The sequence below is a fragment of the Eubalaena glacialis genome, chromosome 9, assembly GCF_028564815.1.
Source record: "Eubalaena glacialis isolate mEubGla1 chromosome 9, mEubGla1.1.hap2.+ XY, whole genome shotgun sequence".
Lineage (NCBI taxonomy): Eukaryota > Metazoa > Chordata > Mammalia > Artiodactyla > Balaenidae > Eubalaena > Eubalaena glacialis.
Window position 1 is genome coordinate 53,805,707 of NC_083724.1, and position 20,503 is coordinate 53,826,209.

General features: G+C 40.4%; 1 long non-coding RNA gene across 4 annotated transcripts in view; it reads left to right on the forward strand.

Annotated features, from left to right (window-relative positions):
* Positions 1-20,503, forward strand: part of LOC133098417 (uncharacterized) — a 374,765-nt gene that overhangs the window by 326,810 nt on the left and 27,452 nt on the right. For all 4 annotated transcript variants that reach the window (XR_009702139.1, XR_009702138.1, XR_009702137.1 and 1 more), the window contains 2 exons: positions 13,254-13,534; positions 16,887-17,088. This is a non-coding gene — a long non-coding RNA (uncharacterized LOC133098417). The remainder of the gene's footprint in view (positions 1-13,253; positions 13,535-16,886; positions 17,089-20,503) is intronic.

Sequence of the window (20,503 nt, forward strand, 5' to 3'; positions counted from 1 at the left end):
TGTATCATATCTTCACCACAGTTTGTGATGGCAATTGTTTTTCTTTACCATCCCTTCAAAGGCCATGTATAAATCTTATAAAACCTATAATTAGACATAGAAGCCCTAGTTGCCTTTCTTTTTTTCCTGGTTTTACTGAAGGTAGTATTTCAGGTGGGAAGAAAGGAATTGGAAAACACATCCCCTCCAGCATCCTTAGGGAGGTGGGTAAGTAGGGAACCCCAGGGAATTTCCTCGAGGTGCCTCCTAATGTGAACAGAAGGATGGGGACCATTTTCTCTTTCTTAACGTGGCACAATGAACATTATATCTTTGGATGGAACAATGTACCCCTGCCAAGCAGAATTGGAGGGTGAATTAGGATGCATTTTCTTTCCTCTTCCAAGTCCATAAGAGCACCTTATTGCATTCTCTATCAAAGTCAATAAATATATCTGGTATTATCTGTGGAAAAAAACAAAGCTGAGCCTCCCTCAAGGAGCTTCAAATCTGCTGGACAGGGTCATCTCATCCACAGACTGCAATACAGTATTTACTTAAACTGTGGCTCAAATAGGAATAGGAGTAAAGTGTTGGAATCAGTCATAGAGAGGAGACATTTTCGTGGACAAATGGAAAATGCTTCATGGTTGGGGAATCCTTTCAGTATTCCATGACTGAAAAGGAAATGAGCTCACTTGGTGTCATTAATTCTCATAACTTCTTATCAGGTAGTTTAGAGCCTGGCAGAATCACACCATTTCACAGAGGAATGCAATATTGAAGGAAATAGAAATGTAGAAGGGAGGAATAGAGGGCATAATAACGATATACAGCATTAAATAAATGCCTACAAGATATCAGATGCTTCACATATATTATTGAATTTAATCAATAGGAACCCTGCTTGGCCCATTGCACCATTGAAGAAACTAAGGCTCAACAATGTTAAGTCATCTGCCCAAGTCACAGGGTTCCCAGTTGCCAGAGCCAGGATTCGAAACTAGGTCTATCTTTTCTGGCTTTGGTTTTTTTTCTATTTCACTATGCTGCCTTTAAAAAAATCATATAAAAGGCAAATAAATGATTGATGTTGTTCTTCCTCAAGGACATGAAATGAATGTACAAACAGCACAGTCATTTTCTGTAGTAAAATCTTTTAATTATGACCCAAATCACGGCACTGCCGTGCTAAGCTGAATGTGAGCTCACCTGAAGTCAAAGCACTTCACAGCAAGTTCAGTGGCAACAATTCAGCTCTTTTTCTATTAACAAATAGAGAACCCTGGGAAGGAACGTTTTATCCAACTTAGACCAAAATTTTATAGAGTGAGACATTTACAAGGATGCCTGCAGGAGGGGAAAGAAAAGGGATAGGTAGAGTTTGCAACTTACTATCTTTAAAATTTCACTTGGGAAGCTACTGTTATTAGGTTTTAGAATACAGTACGCCCCTTTTGAGGACTGTTTTAGGGAATATTTGCAGGGAGTATAAAGGCCTGAATGAACAGGTTAGCAGGATTGTGTGGCTAGGACCATCTGTCCAGCTTGATGGGTTCAGAACCAAGTCTACAGCCCAAAGGAAGAGTCCATGTTTCAGGCGATACTCATGATTCACCAATGGTTGCTTTTCATAAGTAATGAGATAACTCATCTAATTCGTTTCCCAAGGTAGGCGATGGATTCTGTCATTACTTTCAATGATGTATTTACCCTCCATCATTTTTAATCTTTGAGCATTGTGAATATCTACAAAGCACTTTAGAATCATCTGACCCAGGTGATTCTAAAAGTGCAGAATATCCTAAGCTTTTCTTCTTTTAAAAGGCTCTGAATCAGGCAACAGCATCACAGAACTTTAGTTTATTACCTTGTTATTCTTTTGTATTCCCTTTTTAATCTTTTGTATGAGACGCGTGTGTATAAAATATATGTGATAAACACACACAAGATACGAAAATTCTAAAAAAATACCACTGGAATTGAGCAAAGGCTTCCTCAGTTCCATCTGTGCTCCTCAGTAGGTGACAGAGGAGAATATGCTTGAAGATTCCAAGTGAAAGAATCTTTCAGGTCCCACCTCCTCGCCCAGAACGGAGCCCGCGTTTCCGCAGAGCTGGAACTCCCGGCTCGGGGTCTCTTCCCTCCGCCATCACGGAACTGCCCCGGAGCCCGAGGGGAGGGCGGTCTCACTGAGGCTGCCGGCTCCAGAGGGGCCCCAGCGGCCGAAGCCGCGACAGTCGTGGGGACGGTGGGCCGGGCTCTTGGTGCTCCAGCCAGGCATCAGGGCTGTGCCTCTGAGGTAGGAGAGCCAACTTCAGGACACTGGTCCACAAGAGACCTCCCAGCTCCACGTAATACCAAACGGCGAAAATCTCTCAGGGATCTCCATCTCACCATCAAGACCCAGCTTCACTCAACGACCAGCAAGCTACAGTGCTGGACACCCTATGCCAAACAACTAGCAAGACAGGAACACAGCCCCATCCATTAACAGAGAGGCTGCCTAAAATCATAAGGCCACAGACACCCCAAAACACACCACCAGACGTGGACGAGCCCACCAGAAAGACAACATCCAGCCTCATCCACCAGAACACAGGCACTAGTTCCCTCCACCAGGAAACCTACACAACCCACTGAACCAACCTTAGCCACTGGGGACAGATACCAAAAACAACGGGAACTATGAACCTGCAGCCTGTGAAAAGGAGACCCCAAACACAGTAAGATAAGCAAAATGAGAAGACAGAAAAACACACAGCAGATGAAGGAGCAGGGTCAAAACACACCAGACCTAACAAATGAAGAGGAAATAGGTAGTCTACCTGAAAAACAATTCAGAATAATGATAGTAAGGATGATCCAAAATCTTGGAAATAGAATAGACAAAATGCAAGAAACATTTAACAAGGACGTAGAAGAACTAAAGAGGAACCAAGCAACGATGAAAAGCACAATAAATGAAATTAAAAATACTCTAGATGGGATCAATAGCAGAATAACTGAGGCAGAAGAACGGATAAGTGACCTGGAAGATAAAATGGTGGAAATAACTACTGCAGAGCAGAATAAAGAAAAAAGAATGAAAAGAACTGAGGACAGTCTCAGAGACCTCTGGGACAACATTAAACGCACCAACATTCGAATTATAGGGGTCCCAGAAGAAGAAGAGAAAAAGAAAGGGACTGAGAAAATATTGGAAGAGATTATAGTTGAAAACTTCCCTAATATGGGAAAGGAAATAGTTAGCAAGTCCTGGAAGCACAGAGAGTCCCATACAGGATAAATCCAAAGAGAAACACACCAAGACACATATTAATCAAACTATCAAAAATTAAATATAAAGAAAACATATTAAAAGCAGCAAGGGAAAAACAACAAATAACACACAAGGGCATCCCCATAAGGTTAACAGCTGATCTTTCAGCAGAAACTCTGCAAGCCAGAAGGGAGTGGCAGGATATACTTAAAGTGATGAAGGAGAAAAACCTACAACCAAGATTACTCTACCCAGCAAGGATCTCATTCAGATTTGATGGAGAAATTAAAACCTTTACAGACAAGCAAAAGCTGAGAGAGTTCAGCACCACCAAACCAGCTTTACAACAAATGCTAAAGGAACTTCTCTAGGCAAGAAACACAAGAGAAGGAAAACACCTACAATAACAAACCCAAAACATTTAAGAAAATGGGAATAGGAACATACATATCGATAATTACCTTAAATGTAAATGGATTAAATGCTCCCACCAAAAGACACAGACTGGCTGAATGGATACAAAAACAAGACCCATATATATGCTGTCTACAAGAGACCCACTTCAGACCTAGAGACACATACAGACTGAAAGTGAGGGGATGGAAAAAGATATTCCATGCAAATGGAAATCAAAAGAAAGCTGGAGTAGCAATTCTCATATCAGACAAAATAGACTTTAAAATAAAGACTATTACAAGAGACAAAGAAGGACACTATATAATGATCAAGGGATCGATCCAAGAGGAAGGTATAACAATTGTAAATATTTATGCACCCAACATAGGAGCACCTCAATACATAAGGCAAATACTAACAGACATAAAAGGGGAAATCGACAGCAACACAATCATAGTAGGGGACTTTAACACCCCACTTTCACCAATGGACAGGTCATCCAAAATGAAAATAAATAAGGAAACACAAGCTTTAAATGATACATTAAACAAGATGGACTTAATTGATATTTATAGGACATTCCACCCAAAAACAACAGAATACACATTTTTCTCAAGTGCTCATGGAACATTCTCCAGGATAGATCATATCTTGGGTCACAAATCAAGCCTTGGTAAATTTTAAAAAATTGAAATCGTGTCAAGTATCTTTTCCGACCACAACGCTATGAGACTAGATATCAATTACAGGAAAAGATCTGTAAAAAATACAAACACATGGAGGCTACACAATACACTACTTAATAACGAAGTGATCACTGAAGAAATCAAAGGGGAAATCAAAAAATACCTAGAAACAAATGACAATGGAGACACGACGACCCAAAACCTATGGGATGCAGCAAAAGCAGTTCTAAGAGGGAAGTTTATAGCAATACAAGCCTACATCAAGAAACAGGAAACATCTCAAATAAACAACCTAACCTTGCACCTAAAGCAATTAGAGAAAGAAGAACAAAAAAACCCCAAAGCTAGCAGAAGGAAAGAAATCATAAAGATCAGATCAGAAATAAATGAAAAAGAAATGAAGGAAACAATAGCAAAAATCAATGAAACTAAAAGCTGGTTCTTTGAGAAGATAAACAAAATTGATAAACCATTAGCCAGACTCATCAAGAGAAAAAGGGAGAAGACTCAAATTAATAGAATTAGAAATGAAAAAGGAGAAGTAACCACTGACACTGCAGAAATACAAACAATCATGAGAGATTACTACAAGCAACTCTATGCCAATAAAATGGACAACCTGGAAGAAATGGACAGATTCTTAGAAATGCACAACCTGCCAAGACTGAACCAGGAAGAAATAGAAAATATGAACAGACCAATCACAAGCACTGAAATTGAAACTGTGATTAAAAATCTTCCAACACACAAAAGCCCAGGACCAGACAGCTTCACAGGCGAATTCTATCAAACCTTTAGAGAAGAGCTAACACCTATCCTTCTCAAACTCTTCCAAAATATTGCAGAGGGAGGAACACTCCCCAACTCATTCTACGAGGCCACCATCACCCTGATACCAAAACCAGACAAAGATGTCACAAAGAAAGAAAACTACAGGTCAATATCACTGATGAACATAGATGCAAAAGTCCTCAACAAAATACTAGCAAACAGAATCCAACAGCACATTAAAAGGATTATACACCATGATCAAGTGGGGTTTATTCCAGGAATGCAAGGATTCTTCAATATACGCAAATCAATCAACGTGATACATCATATTAACAAATTGAAGGAGAAAAACCATATGATCATCTCAATAGATGCAGAGAAAGCTTTCGACAAAATTCAACACCCATTTATGATAAAAGTCCTGCAGAAAGTAGGCGTAGAGGGAACTTTCCTCAACATAATAAAGGCCGTATATGACAAACCCACAGCCAACATTGTCCTCAATGGTGAAAAACTGAAACCATTTCCACTAAGATCAGGAACAAGACAAGGTTGCCCACTCTCACCACTATTATTCAACATAGTTTTGGAAGTGTTAGCCACAGCAATCAGAGAAGAAAAAGAAATAAAAGGAATCCAAATCGGAAAAGAAGAAGTAAAGCTGTCACTGTTTGCAGATGACATGATACTATACATAGAGAATCCAAAAGATGCTACCAGAAAACTACTAGAGCTAATCAATGAATTTGGTAAAGTAGCAGGATACAAAATTAATGCACAGAAATCTCTTGCATTCCTGTATACTAATGATGAAAAATCTGAAAGTGAAATTAAGAAAACACTCCCGTTTACCATTGCAACAAAAAGAATAAAATATCTAGGAATAAACCTACCTAAGGAGACAAAAGACCTGTATGCAGAAAATTATAGGACACTGATGAAAGAAATTAAAGATGATACAAATAGATGGAGAGATATACCATGTTCTTGGATTGGAAGAATCAACATTGTGAAAATGACTCTGCTACCCAAAGCAATCTACAGATTCAATGCAATCCCTATCAAACTACCACTGGCATTTTTCACAGAACTAGAACAAAAAATTTCACAATTTGTATGGAAACACAAAAGACCCCGAATAGCCAAAGCAATCTTGAGAATGAAAAATGGAGCTGGAGGAATCAGGCTCCCTGACTTCAGACTATATTACAAAGCTACAGTAATCAAGACAGTTTGGTACTGGCACAAAAACAGAAATATAGATCAATGGAACAGGATAGAAAGCCCAGAGATAAGCCCACGCACATATGGTCACCTTATCTTTGATAAAGGAGGCAAGCATATACAGTGGAGAAAAGACAGCCTCTTCAATAAGTGGTGCTGGGAAAATTGGACAGGTACATGTAAAAGTATGAAATTAGAACACTCCCCGACACCATACACAAAAATAAACTCAAAATGGATTAAAGACCTAAGTGTAAGGCCAGACACTATCAAACTCTTAGAGGAAAACATAGGCAGAACACTCTATGACATAAATCACAGCAAGATCCTTTTTGACCCAGGTCCTAGAGAAATGGAAATAAAAACACAAATAAACAAATGGGACCTAATGAAACTTAAAAGCTTTTGCACAGCAAAGGAAACCATAAACAAGACCAAAAGACAACCCTCAGAATGGGAGAAAATATTTGCAAATGAAGCAACGGACAAAGGATTAATCTCCAAGATTTACAAGCAGCTCATGCAGCTCAATAACAAAAAAACAAACAACCCAATCCAAAAGTGGGCAGAAGACCTAAATAGACATTTCTCCAAAGAAGATATACAGATTGCCAACAGACACATGAAAGAATGCTCAACATCATTAATCATTAGAGAAATGCAAATCAAAACTACAATGAGGTATCACCTCACACCGGTCAGAATGGCCATCATCAAAAAATCTACAAACAATAAATGCTGGAGAGGGTGTGGAGAAAAGGGAACACTCTTGCACTGTTGGTGGGAATGTAAATTGATACAGCCACTATGGAGAACAGTATGGAGGTTCCTTAAAAAACTAAAAATAGAACTACCATATGACCCAGCAATCCCACTACTGGGCATATACCCTGAGAAAACCATAATTCAGAAAGAGTCATGTACCAAAATATTCATTGCAGCTCTGTTTACAATAGCCAGGACATGGAAGCAACCTAGGTGTCCATCATCAGATGAATGGATAAAGAAGATGTGGCACATATATACAATGGAATATTACTCAGCCATAAAAAGAAATGAAATGGAGGTGTTTGTAATGAGGTGGATGGAGTTAGAGTCTGTCATACAGAGTGAAGTACGTCAGAAAGAGAAAAAGAAATACAGTATGCTAACACATATATATGGAATCTAAGGGGGAAAAAAAAGGTCATGAAGAACCTAGTGGCAAGATGGGAATAAAGACACAGACCTACTAGAGAATGGACTTGAGGATATGGGGAGGGGGAGGGGTGAGATGTGACAGGGTGAGAGAGTGTCATGGACATATATACACTACCAAATGTACAATAGATAGCTAGTGGGAAGCAGCCGCATAGCACAGGGAGATCAGCTCGGTGCTTTGTGACCACCTAGAGGGGTGGGATAGGGAGGGTGGGAGGGAGGGAGATGCAAGAGGGAAGAGATATGGCAACATATGTATATGTATAACTGATTCACTTTGTTATAAAGCAGAAGCTAACACACCATTGTAAAGCAATTATACTTCAATAAAGATGTTTAAAAATAAAATAAAATAAAAAAAAAAAAAGAATCTTCCAGCACACAGAAGAGGCAGACACAAGGATGATGAAAAAGAGGGATGTCCTGGAAGAAAGTATTCTTCCAGGAGATCCAATAAAACACTGCATTTAAATTAAGTTCAATATTCCTACTAAGTCACTCATGACAACAGTATATCCCATCTTGAACTAATTTCTCTGTGACAAGATGACAGCCAACTTCATCACATGTAAGGGCAAGAAAAATTCACCAGGACTGTGGAATTCATTGATTCATTTCTTCAACTTTTCCTGAGAACCTACTGTCGTTACTCTTTGCTCATCACTATCTCCCCAGTTCTAAGCGATGAAAATAGAGGATTGAGCAAAGGGTAAAAACAATTTAGTCCCCAACGTTCCTAGTTAATTTGTTAATTATGCATATTTATCACCAATATGAATATAGCTTCTGCCTCTCTCTGGAATAGATCACTTCTTCACTCAAAAAATTTTGTAAGTGCGCCTTCAGGCCCGAAACAGTAAGTATATCCCATAAGTCTAAAAAGAAATACAGGCATGCTAAGTCATTTTCATCAAAATCCCAATATATAACTGAAGGAAATTTGGCTTCCGGTGTTGTCTCATAAAGGCAAATGAAAGAAACGGTGACTTACCATAACAAGGTAAATATCAAAAGATAGATGCTAAAATTTTAATGAAAATTGTTAAGAGTTTGCACCGTAGGAAATTTAGTGGATATATTCTGAGTATCAGGCTCATGCTTTAGAGGCATGTTGAGGCTAATTAATTTTGTTCATTTCAAGAAGGAAGAGGCTAGAGAACAGGGTCCCAGTGACCGATAGGGTTCTTCCAAGTGTGAAAGACATGAGAAAAATGCAAAGATAACCTGGTAGTTTTCAGGGAGCATTGCCATGTTCTGTTACTATAATTTCATCTCAGCAAAGGGCATACTCAGCATCCAGTGAGGTGTGTTATTTAATCCCTCAGTAAAAATGGAAGCAAATGGCTCTGCTGAGGAGGACTCAGGAGCAGAAGATCTGACCGGGTTGACTGCACAATTGTGCCTCTGAAATCTGGGACAAGATAAATACCGGGGGTTTGAGGTCAGCTCTCAAATGGAGAGACAGGTATGTAGCAGGAATATTCAAAATAGTCTTTGAAGCAAGATGGTCTGGCTGTTTGTCTGTTGCCCCCAGGTTTTAATCTGCAGTTCCATGTCCCTCCTGCCTGGAGCTGGAGGACAAGTAGGCAAAGGGCAAAAAGGGCCAAAGGCCAAAAGCAGACAGACCCTCCTGTCTCCTACGTAAGGAGACTACCAAGTTCAGAATACTGCAGCGTTTTGAGTTTAGGAGTCAGGTGGGCCGAGATCTTTTGGACAGGTGACTCTTAATGTGCAATCATAACCATGACATTTTCTTGGGAGCAGCTGGTCTGTACCAGCGCCCCTGAGCAACCACAGACTGGGAGAGTAATGTGAGTATTTCCATGAAGCTGAGTGCTGACACTCATCATTTTCATAATGACTGTGTTTCTCATCTCCTCCATTTCCATGGGCCAGCCATAAAGTGTGTAGTGTAGCACAACTGCCTGTATGTGCTTCTATTTACTCAAGTTTACAGCTTCTGTACAATACTGATTAATCCTCCCTTCTCCATGACACTGAGGCAGTAACATTCTAATGCCATCTTTACTATTGTTCAGCAGATACCATACTAATGCATACAGAAATAGTGTAAATCATGGAACTAGTGTTTGAGGTCCATAAAATGCAAGGTTATGAATATTTCATTACTATACATTTTATTTCCCTGTCTATTCTGCATCTCCCAAAATGGTGTTTGTTTATTTATTGGCTCACTGCTCACCAGGAATACTTAATTCTTAATATAAGGTATGGACTGGATCACCAACCCCAGCCATGTGGTCTGAGCTACATTTGAAAGTAATGATAGATGGTTTTTGTTTTTGTTTTCCTTTTTACATCTTTTTCCAACACACAAATACTTGACTGTCAGATGACCTCACTAACAGGAGTTTCAACTGCTTCATCATAATTGCATTGATTTGCAAGCCCCACAAATGGACTCGCACACATATCTCCTGTGAACTACGGCTACGTATTTAAATTTTTCTCAACGCCCCATTGTATCCATCTTTGGCTGAAGTAAGCAGTTAGACTTAGGCTGCAGATCTTGGCAGTGAAAGACACATTGTCCAAGTGCAATTAGCTTCATTCCCTGTGCTAGTACAAATGATTTGTATGAATCAGCTGGTCCTGCAAGAGATGCAACCATTATCACCTGCTTCTGAATTTTCCTTTAACTACAAAATTCATACTAGTAAATAGCCAGGGGGATTCAATCTTAGCAAAATCAGAGCCTGAATGCCATGAATTAAGGTGCTAACTTCTCTCCCGCTATAGGGCATAGTAGATATTAATACAACTCTTTGGTACAGGCTGCAAAATATATAAAATATCATAATTATTATCTGCGATTCAGCAATGAAACAATTTTCCCCCTTTCTTCACTGTCATCAGCATAATAGCAGCCTATGGGATTTGTATTTTCTGGCTGCGATCCCTTTTATGGGCTGTAGGGAAAAAAAAAATACAAGCAGGTTAGTTTCACAGCTCTGAGAAGGCCTCATGACAGAAATATTGCTTTTAATGTTATTGTCTCTTTCTAGCTTGTAATCCACTCTCTTTGGGTGGAGAAGCTTCTGTGCTGATGTAGCATCACTTCTGTTTTTCTGATAAACCTCTATGTTCCCTCCTTGCTTCCCCCTCCCATCTGGATGGGGAAATAATTAACCAGCTTTCAGGATCATGCTATGTTATCTATAGGGAGGGGGTTAGTCAGAGGAGAATGAAGTCAGAAGCAGGCGTGTCTCCCAGGTTTCTCTTGGAGACATAAAAGAACATAAGAAAGATGCATTCTGAGTGAATATTCACATCCCATTTATTTTGCTAGCCAAGACAAATATCACAGCTCATATCTAACATTTGAAAACATTTTTTAAAATACATTAGAGAAACTTTAATCCATCCAAGTAAAATGATGGATTAATAAGTCAAGGACAGAATAATAGAAGGAAAATATAGAGAATGATGCCCGTGTCAATCTGAAAGGGGCGGAAAAAAAGCTGAAATAGAAACGGGGAAAAAAAGTGTACCATAGCAACCTTAAATAAAAAACCCTCCTGTAGTTATGCTAAATGTTAATTAATGTTACCCAAGACCCCTATGGTACAATTACTTCAGAAACAGGTATCTTCAAACCATCTGAGATTCTTTTCGTTATAACCTACACTGTGAGCATCATGGATTGAACACTAGGATAAATATTCCCTCTATAATTATTGGTAATAATATTCTGTGCACATTTATATCCCCCATCATCATCTGTGATGAGGCTAATCCAGCACTTTCTGCATGAACTGTTATAATACCCAAAGCAGCAGGACGGAATATTATCAAGCTTGGGTTTACCGATGGAAAACATAATGTAATGGAGTTCATTTCTGGAAAATAGGCTAGGGATGGAATTTGTTAGAATCAGCCATACAGACAGACACCTGGACCATTCTCCGAGGTGACTCACTGATGTGACCATTTCTCAGAACAGTATCCTGTCAGTCCCAGAAAGCCATCCTCAATACAGTTCCTCAGAACTCAGAAAATATTCTGTAGTCACGATGCATTCTTTAACAAGAGGTGAGGTGATCTGAATTCTGTTGTCATCTCAGCCACAGACACTTGTGTAGTTGTGTTCTGCTGGCCATTCTGTGACTCCATTTCATAAATGGTAAAAGGTGGAATAGAACCTTTCTATATTAAGGGAAACCCTCTAGGAATGAAGAGGATTTTAAAATCTGCAAGTTGCCTAGAGATCCCTGGAGACAAATAGTTTCTCTAATGTATTTAAAAAAAAAAAAGTGAGCAGACCAATAGTTTCACAAGCAACAAATCATTATTTAGATAGAATTGTTCAAGATTTCCTATAAAAGGAATTAACTGAAGGGAAAACCTGGAAGTCACTAAAAAGGACTGAGTTGTAAAATAGAAAAACTGTCATACATGTTGGACCCTTCTTGAACTCTAAGGTTATAATGAGGAGCCCATAGTTGTGCCCACATTTAAGGAAAAAAAAAAAAGTAGCATCTGAAAATTCAAATTTACAAGCCAGATCAATTAATAGGTGATTATTCACACTATAAAAGGATTTATTGCTTTACAAATGGATTCCCTGCAGGGTTCCATTTTAATAACTGAGCTCTCTCTGCGTTAGGACTCACTGCCAATTAAAAGTCAATCAGAAGCAAAGATAAAGCGCCTCTGAAATTAAAATGTATGTCAACGGGAAATCATCAGTAGAGTTACAAAAATTCACATTATGTACAACTTTGCAAGGACACGGAATTTTTTTCACAAGCCTTTATTGATCACCTAGTACAAACTCAGCTGGTCCCAAAGAGTCACTGCCAAGAGATCTCAAAAAGTGGAATGAATGATCCCTGTCTTCAGAATTTCTACAATGTGATTGCAGTAGTGTGAAGAGGTTCCATCAGCATTTCTGAGGGGAGGGGACTATGCTTTCTTGTGGAAGTAGATCCTGCACATTGTCAATTCCCTTTCACTAATTGCCAAGGAGGCATCTCTGTCATTGCATAACCACAAAATGCCCTTACACATTCCCAACATCTTTTGTACCACCTACCTACACACCTCTATGGAGAACCTTTGTGATGCTCAGAAGGTCCGCTTGAATCCTAGGACGTTAGTGCTAGAGGACATCTTAGAGGCCAGGTTCAACTCTTTTGTTTGGGTGAGGGAGATATTGAGGCAAAATGAAATGAAGTAGCAAGTCTTCCAATGGCCACTCCAAGAATCTTTCTATCAAATAAATCTCTTTGGAGAAAGTGAGGACATTGGATGTCTACTATCTAAACTCAACTTTTTTCTACATCAAATTGTCTCCATATTTCCCCATGTTTTCCCTTTTTATCTCTGTCCTTTTCTCTCATTTTCAGGAAAGGAGTCCTCTTACTCTCAGTCAGGTTCAGCTTCCATCTCTTTCCTGGAACCTCTCTTCCCAACGGCTTGGCTTCTTCCATTGGTAGGATTTTAGAACAGGAAGGGTGATAAGTAGAAATCTAGCCCAATGATTCTAATGGCTTTATGGACAAAGTTCTCTAACAAAGTAAGGAAAGTCCTCTGCTGGGGACTTAAAGAGGGGAGAGGGTTTGGAGCCGCTGTGATGGGTTCGATAGGGTGCAAACAACAAGATGAATCAAAGAGATTCTTTTTTATTGTGCTTTGTTCTGTTAAGGTCCAGCTGATGAGATTACACAAAACGTTTACTGACCTAATCAGCATGTTTTCATTATTTTCTGCAGCAGCTTGCAGCAGTCTAAGGATGTGAGAAGAGAAAGTCCTCTTGGAAGTCATTCATAATGGATGAATGATACAGTATAAGGAGAATGAGGGATTTGGATTTGATAGCAAACATATCATTGAAATGGCTGGCTGCAAGGTCCATCCCAGAGAAGCAAGGTGACTCAACAGGTGATCTGGATTCCGCAACCTGGAAAGCTTCAAGGAGCCAGAAGGCATTTGACATGCTGACTCTGGTGGTGAGAGAATGGAAGAAATGGAGGTGGTGTTTCCGAGGGAAAAGGTCAGAATTTCAGATCTCAAATGTGCAACAGTTTTGCATAATTGTGTTGTCTCTGGTATGGGCAGCTGGTGTGGTTGAGGCCTGAGGCCGAGTCTGAACCAAGTTATTAACAGAAATGTTAAAGCCTCTAAAAATGATATAGAAAGAGAGAATGAGACAGGTGCTGAAGTCATTTTGTAAAGTAAATGGAAGTGAATTTGAAAAGAATGACTCAAATTTCCATTAAAATGCCTCTGGGACAAAAGATTACAAGAAGATATGCAACAGTTCTCAACTCCCTTCATATTAGTAGAATGCATTTGGGAAACCTAAAATAAGTCTTCATTTACTCACTGAATTTATATTGATGTCGTTATTATTCAATCAATAGGTAGGTATTTTGGATACAGTGTGCATAGTATAAACAACGAGAATATCAACCCTGTGTCAGACACTGTGCTAAGCACTGCTTTGCAATTGGGAATAAACAAGTACCTGCCTTAAGGTATTTACAGCCCAGTGAAGGAGGAAAAAGATTCAATCTCAGCGGACTGTAGTAAGTACTGACAGTGTACGCTCACAGAAGGAACGCCTGCCCCCGTCTCTAGAATCAAGGAAGGGTTTCTGGATGAGGCAACTTCTAAGCTGGGACTTGAGAGATAATATGAGTCAAAGAAGTGGCAGGTGATACCGATAGGTGCTAGCAAAGGAAACAGCAAGAGCAAAGGCTCAGGCACACAAAGGAGCAGCACACACGAAGGCGTTAAAGGTATGGAGGTGATGGAAAGTTAGGCTGGGAGGAAAGCAATAGCAGGCACTACATGTGCAAGGACCTCTTATCACTCTAAGGAGTTGTCGTTTTATCCTGAAAGCATAGGAAGCAGTGAAGACGTTTTTATACTGGAGGAAGGATGGGATCAGATCTGCATTTTTAGAAAGCTCCTTCTTGTTGCCATTTAGAGAGTACATTAGCCTGAAGAGGTGGGCATGGACATATCAAGTCCGGTCATACTAAGTCATTATACCAGTGAGGGAGAGAGAAGACTGGAAGATAACACCCAAGACTTCTGGCTTGTGCAAGAGAAAGGCAGTGACCCAAATCTTGCACGTTTGAGCAGTCGGTTTAGGCAAAGGGGATAGGAAGATAATAGTCCCGTCTTGAGCATATTGAGTTTGAGATGCTAGTGGGCTATGCAAGGGAGCGTGGTCAGTTGGCAGATGTGAAGTCAGATCCCATGAGAGACCTGGGCCTGCAGATGGGGATGTAGTTCCTTCGTGTAACTGAAGCCTTGAGACAGGGGGAAATCCACGAGAGACAATGAGAAGAGGGGGTGGCAGGAAGCCTGAGGAACTCCACGTGTCACAAAACGATTGCTGTAATTCAGGTATAAGATTATGCTGGTCTCGCAGTCTAAAAGATCGTAGCCGTGGGAGCAAAAGGATATAGGTAGGTTTCTGGAAATGATATAGAGGTGATTCCAAACTTAACGGTTGTGAAGCCCCAGGATGTCTTTGATTACAACAAATGCTTGGTTGACCCAGATGCCTTAGAAAGTCATCTTGTTGTGTTTTCTTTTTAGGGAATGATGAAGCCAGTTCAGGTATCCCAAAACAGAAGACACTGCTAGTTACTAGCAGAATTCACTGCTAGTGACGCTAACTGCCACTAGTCAAGGGACTTTTCTGCAACATGTAGTCACGTAGGGCCTGAGGTTAAATTCTTGAAGTGTAAGCAAGTCTTGAAGGTCCCAGCTGTAATCAGATGGATAGTTTTATAGCAAAGACAGAATATTCATTGACACCCCAGTATCTCAGTCTAATTCAGTAACTGGCTCTTCCTACTTGTCCTCTATTTGGCTGAATATCTGGTTCACTCAGTCTTTTCAACAGCCCTAGGGGAGAGCCTATGCATTCCAGAAAACCAGGAGATATTCTCTCCATCTGGGGGTAAAGGCACCATACACATAGCTTCCTAAAGTCCAGGTTGGTGCATCTCTCTTCCCCAGGTTCCATCCAGTACCTCATTAGCAATTCTCCTTTTTCGGAAGTATTTTCTCAGTCTGGAGAAATGGCAGGTTCCCATTCTCCAGTCACTCCTAAGTGGCCTGACTCCGGTAGATAATGTGTCTCTGGGACTCCCTGTCCCCACCTGAACTAACTCACCTTGGTGTTCTGCCTCCAGGCCCTATGCAACTAGCTTTCTTTACTCTCTAACTCTCTAACTTTCAACTACTAACTCACTCGAAGCTCCCCAAGACACGTATAAATTTTAAGATCAGCATTTTTAAAACTTTACCTCTTCATTCGATAGCAACTTGGGCTAAGAGAGCTCTCAGTTTTCTCATCCATAAAATGGGAATAATATACGCTTACCACTGTACCTGACACATGGTTATGGCTCAGTAAATCTTAGCTGTCATTCTTATCATTACTAGGGTTGAAGTCCCAACTCCCATATTCTGTGTAATATAAAGTAAGGTACCTTCTCTCTGAGCCTCAGTGTTCTCATTTGACAAATGGGGATTATAATGCCTGCCTATCTCCTAAAGTTAAGAGGCTCCGGTGGGAGACCGTAAACAAAATTACCTTGCATGTTACAGGAATCTACGGAAATATTACGTTTTTGACATTTTCTTTTAAGGTAGTACCTTGCTTAGGTGTTATCACCAGAAAAACGACAATAATTGTGTTGAATCCTAGCTCAGGCTATAGAAGATGTGAGAAATAGGAAATCTGATTTATAATTTTGTCACACGGCTGCCTTTGATAACATACGTGAAGGAGACTCAAAGATTCTCTGACTTTTATTTGAGGTTGAATTCTCGAAAAGCTGCATACCTGAACCATGAATACGTAGTTCCCAGTAAAATGTCTTCTCTGAATTATTTAATAATACAAGGCTATTACAGTTAAGAATTAATCTAAGAAATGGCCGTGTGAAGCATGTTCTGCCTCATTTATGAAGTTCCCATTGAAAACATTTGTCCATTCTTCTGCTCAGCGTTTATAAGGATCTACACAATAAATACCAGCAAAAACTTAATACTAGGACTGAATTCAGTGCCTTTTTACGTACATTTATGATTCTACCTATGATACAGTGAGCACTGTGTATCCTAATTTTTATCTTGGTTTATTGAAGGGATTGCACATGGTCTGGAACTGGCCAGCTGACGAGGATTTCAGTCAATTGGGGACAAGCTGATCATTTTTCCCTTTTACAGAATATCTCCTTCGTTACTTAGCACAGCACCCTTGTCCTCTGCTTACTCATGATTTCTACTTATAACTTACCTGGCCCAGGTGTTGCCTCATGACCTCTTTTTAACTTCACCTCTCATCACTAACTGGACAAATTCTTTCTTTCCTGCAGTTCAAATCCCTGAGGGAAGGGATGTGATTGCCTCAGCCGAGCGCTTGCACATCTGTTTGGGAAGAGCCCTTCGTGGCAGGCCCAACTCGTCCTGGCAAACTGGAGACAGGCCACCTGGAACAGGGGACCATTCTCAGTCCAGCCCGGACAGGGCAGAACTGCTGATCCAGAACATGCTGTCCAGACAACTTCCCTGACTGAGGTTTGCGCTTTTATCTTTTGTTTTATTTTGTTTGTTTGTTTATTTTTTCCTGGTACATAGGAACGTCAACGTCTAAGCCTTCTTTGAGATAAATATTTTTTAAAAATTAATTGATATATTGACTTAGAAACCTTTTTGAGCAGGCACTAAATCAACATTACAACTCATTTCTCTTTCTAAAAAATAAAAGGAAAACCTAGTTAACTGAGAGGTTTCTTAAAGGACTCTAATTAATTGAGATTTTATTAACAAAAGGCCACTCTGGCACATTCCACAAATGATGGAGTACCTCTATTTGCCAGTGTTAGTGGTACAAAGTGGCACGGTGCATTGTCTGTGCCCTTCCTATTTCTAAAGTCGGGTCTTACAAGTCCTGAGTGATTGGGTATACGTGGTGGTGTGCCGAAGTCATCTAGGACCAGTTCTTAAGAGTTGGTTGTTAAACGTTCAAGCATTTTGTGAGCTGCTTGTTAAACACAGCCATTGTTCAAATCCTGTTAAATCAACTCATAATTAAATCACTTATATTAAAAGCATAGGTAGTTAATATTCAAAACTTATCACTTTCTTATTAGTTTATTACATTATCTCTTACCTCTGCTTTTGAGGTTTGTGACGCCTCTTGTACCTGTGCGGTTAAAAGACTGTATAATTGTGTCCTCCTGCAAATCTCTTTCAGCTCCATGTGCAAAGACATCATGCTGGCAGCTTGAAATCCCAGATGATAGGAATATTTACACCATGGAAATAGACAGACACACACACACACGCTACAAATCTGCCCTTCTCCACCGTGCCTCCTTCCTGGAGAGCCAGTTGTTAAACATTTTCCACAACATCACTGGGTATCTGTTTTACACATTGAAAGGAAAACTTTTATATGTGCTCAGATTGGCAGCAATCTTGGAGTCGGATGAAGAATACTTTTAAAAAATGTTGGGAACCATTGCTCTAACCCTGAGTCGCCTATCTATCAATCCATCAAACTTGTTCTCCAATAACACAAGCACTGAAGCCTTTCTAGATCACCTCTCTCATTTAACAGCCCTTCTATAACCTAGAAAATCTCAGCATGCTTTATTTTTTTGAAGGGTGTCGTTAAAGTTCTCTGAAGCTTAGACACAGAAACCCACACATGTGCACCTGTACAAAATGCCCAAGTGAGAACGGTGGTACATTCACCACTATGAATAAACTATAATAGAGTTTAAGTTTCTTGAAACAATTACAACTTACGTTTAAATTCAGATGTTTTACTCTCATCCACTATACATATTCTTGAATACAAATGAAGAAGTATACTAACGTTTTACTCCACATTTTTGATTCATGATGACCTCATTAACCGTCAAGTAAATTAATCCTAATTGTAACCTTTTGAGACATTACTGCATTAATAGGATGTGGAAGAGGCTTACTGATGGAATATTTCGTTAATATATTTTGCCACTTAAGAAATTGCCAAAGTGGTTTAATGTTTCAAATTCTCTTACAAAACAACTGGACAGAGTGATAGCAAAAGAAAAAAAAAAAATATATATATATATATATACACATATGTGACCTAATCACTATTGGAAAATATATGTACTTGGGTCTGAGGTTGGGGGGGGAGGTTTGTGAGTCTGGCAAACAGGCAAAGTGGGGCTGCCATAAGTCGATTTGTATGACGAGCTAAGGAGCTGCCTAGGCAGACCTCATCCGAATGGAACAGAGAACCAAACACAAGCTCAGTCAGGAACAGAGCCAGGGAGGGGTGATGATGAATACATCAGAGCGTCTGTCACTTGGATTAGCTCCTGGCCTAGTCCCCTACCCTATATCTGAGTCCTGAGGCGAGTTGGGATAATATAAGTGAAAATGATAGGGCTGCTCAGGATATCCATTCTAAGATGTTAGAGCACATGCATTATTGCTTTGGGAACCCTCTAGTGTAACAGAAGTCTAAGAAAAAGAAAAACACCAATTCCCCCACATTTCACAAGGGGATTCTGAACAGCTGTGGCATCTCATGGGTACTTGAGCATTGGTGGAGGAGGAGCCATGGAGGTGGTAGCCTGCCAAAGCAGCAGCAGCTGGGCCCATCAGAGGCCACGGTCCCCTGGGTAAGGCAATTGGGATGGGCAGAAATGTATCCATATCTAGTGGAAGAGGTAGAGGTAGAGATCAGACGTGGTCCACACAACAAGCGCAGGACCTAGAGAGTTGTATCAGAAGAACAAAAACAAAGGTGAAGCATGGTAACTAACTTGACTTACTTCTGAATTCATTGGATATACTACCTAAGATTCTGAAAACTTTGGGGGGAAGGGAAAGAACTTGCTAGAATTTTGCCTTAGTGGGTGGTGATGAGCTTATCAAAAAGAGTTGCATCTTTTCCTGTCTTGTTAGAATATTCCTGATGCAGATATAACTCGCACCAAGCCAAGAGCACTGTCTCAGCAAGCCGCTAGGCGGTTGATGCCGTGGAGGTGCATATCAATGTTCATGGATTGTGCTGGTCATTGGGTTACTTCCTCAAAGAAAAGTCACTGTGATCATTTCAATAGGGTTTCTGAAGGGCATGTGAAAATGCTCCCCATTCTAGTCGTGGGACCACAAGAGTGCCCACTTCTTGGGCTGAGGTGCCAGCATGAAGATCTCTTCCACTGGAGAATTCGGATACCACCTTGGGTACTTGAAGTAGGAGCCACCCCGGCTTCTTGAATGATAAGCTCTTTTAAGAGACATGGGGATGGTCTGTGTTATCTCTGGGAATTAGCGAGAACTGTTGGGAGAACAAAGACAATGGAAACTCTAGGCCAGCTCCCAGATGATACAATTAGGATGCAGAAATAAACCACTCCTACCAACACCTGTCAGGGCAACCCAGTGTCTTTGTGCAAATTACAAAAAACGGCAGCCTCTCTGAGTAGCTGATTTGCAAGGAGACACACCCTTTTCGGGCTGACAGCCCCTCACTGGGGCACAGCTTGCCAGGCAGGGAACAGCTGCCCATCCCTCCATGCATTTGTACATTGCACAAAATGCACCACCCTATGGCCCAGCCCACCAGGACCTGACACGCTGTGAGGAGGAGTCCATGGAATGTACCTCGTGTTAAGAACCAGGAGTAAATCTGGAAGGATGTGCTTTTGGAGGTCTGAGCCAGAGGCTTCGCTTGAACTGAAGCATAAAGAATGTGTGGCTGGAGCAATAGCCTGGGGAATTAGCCCTTCCATCTGGCCCGACAGTATATGCATAGCACTGTTTAGCAGCCCCAAACAGCTGCCAGCCGTAAAGGACACAAAAGGCCCAGAAAATAACTTTTAGAACCAGAAAATGTCATATGCATGACTGAAAAAAATTATTGCAGGCCCGGAAAAGATCCTGAAATTGATGGAGGTCATCTCCTCACAGGAGAGGCTAAAAGGTC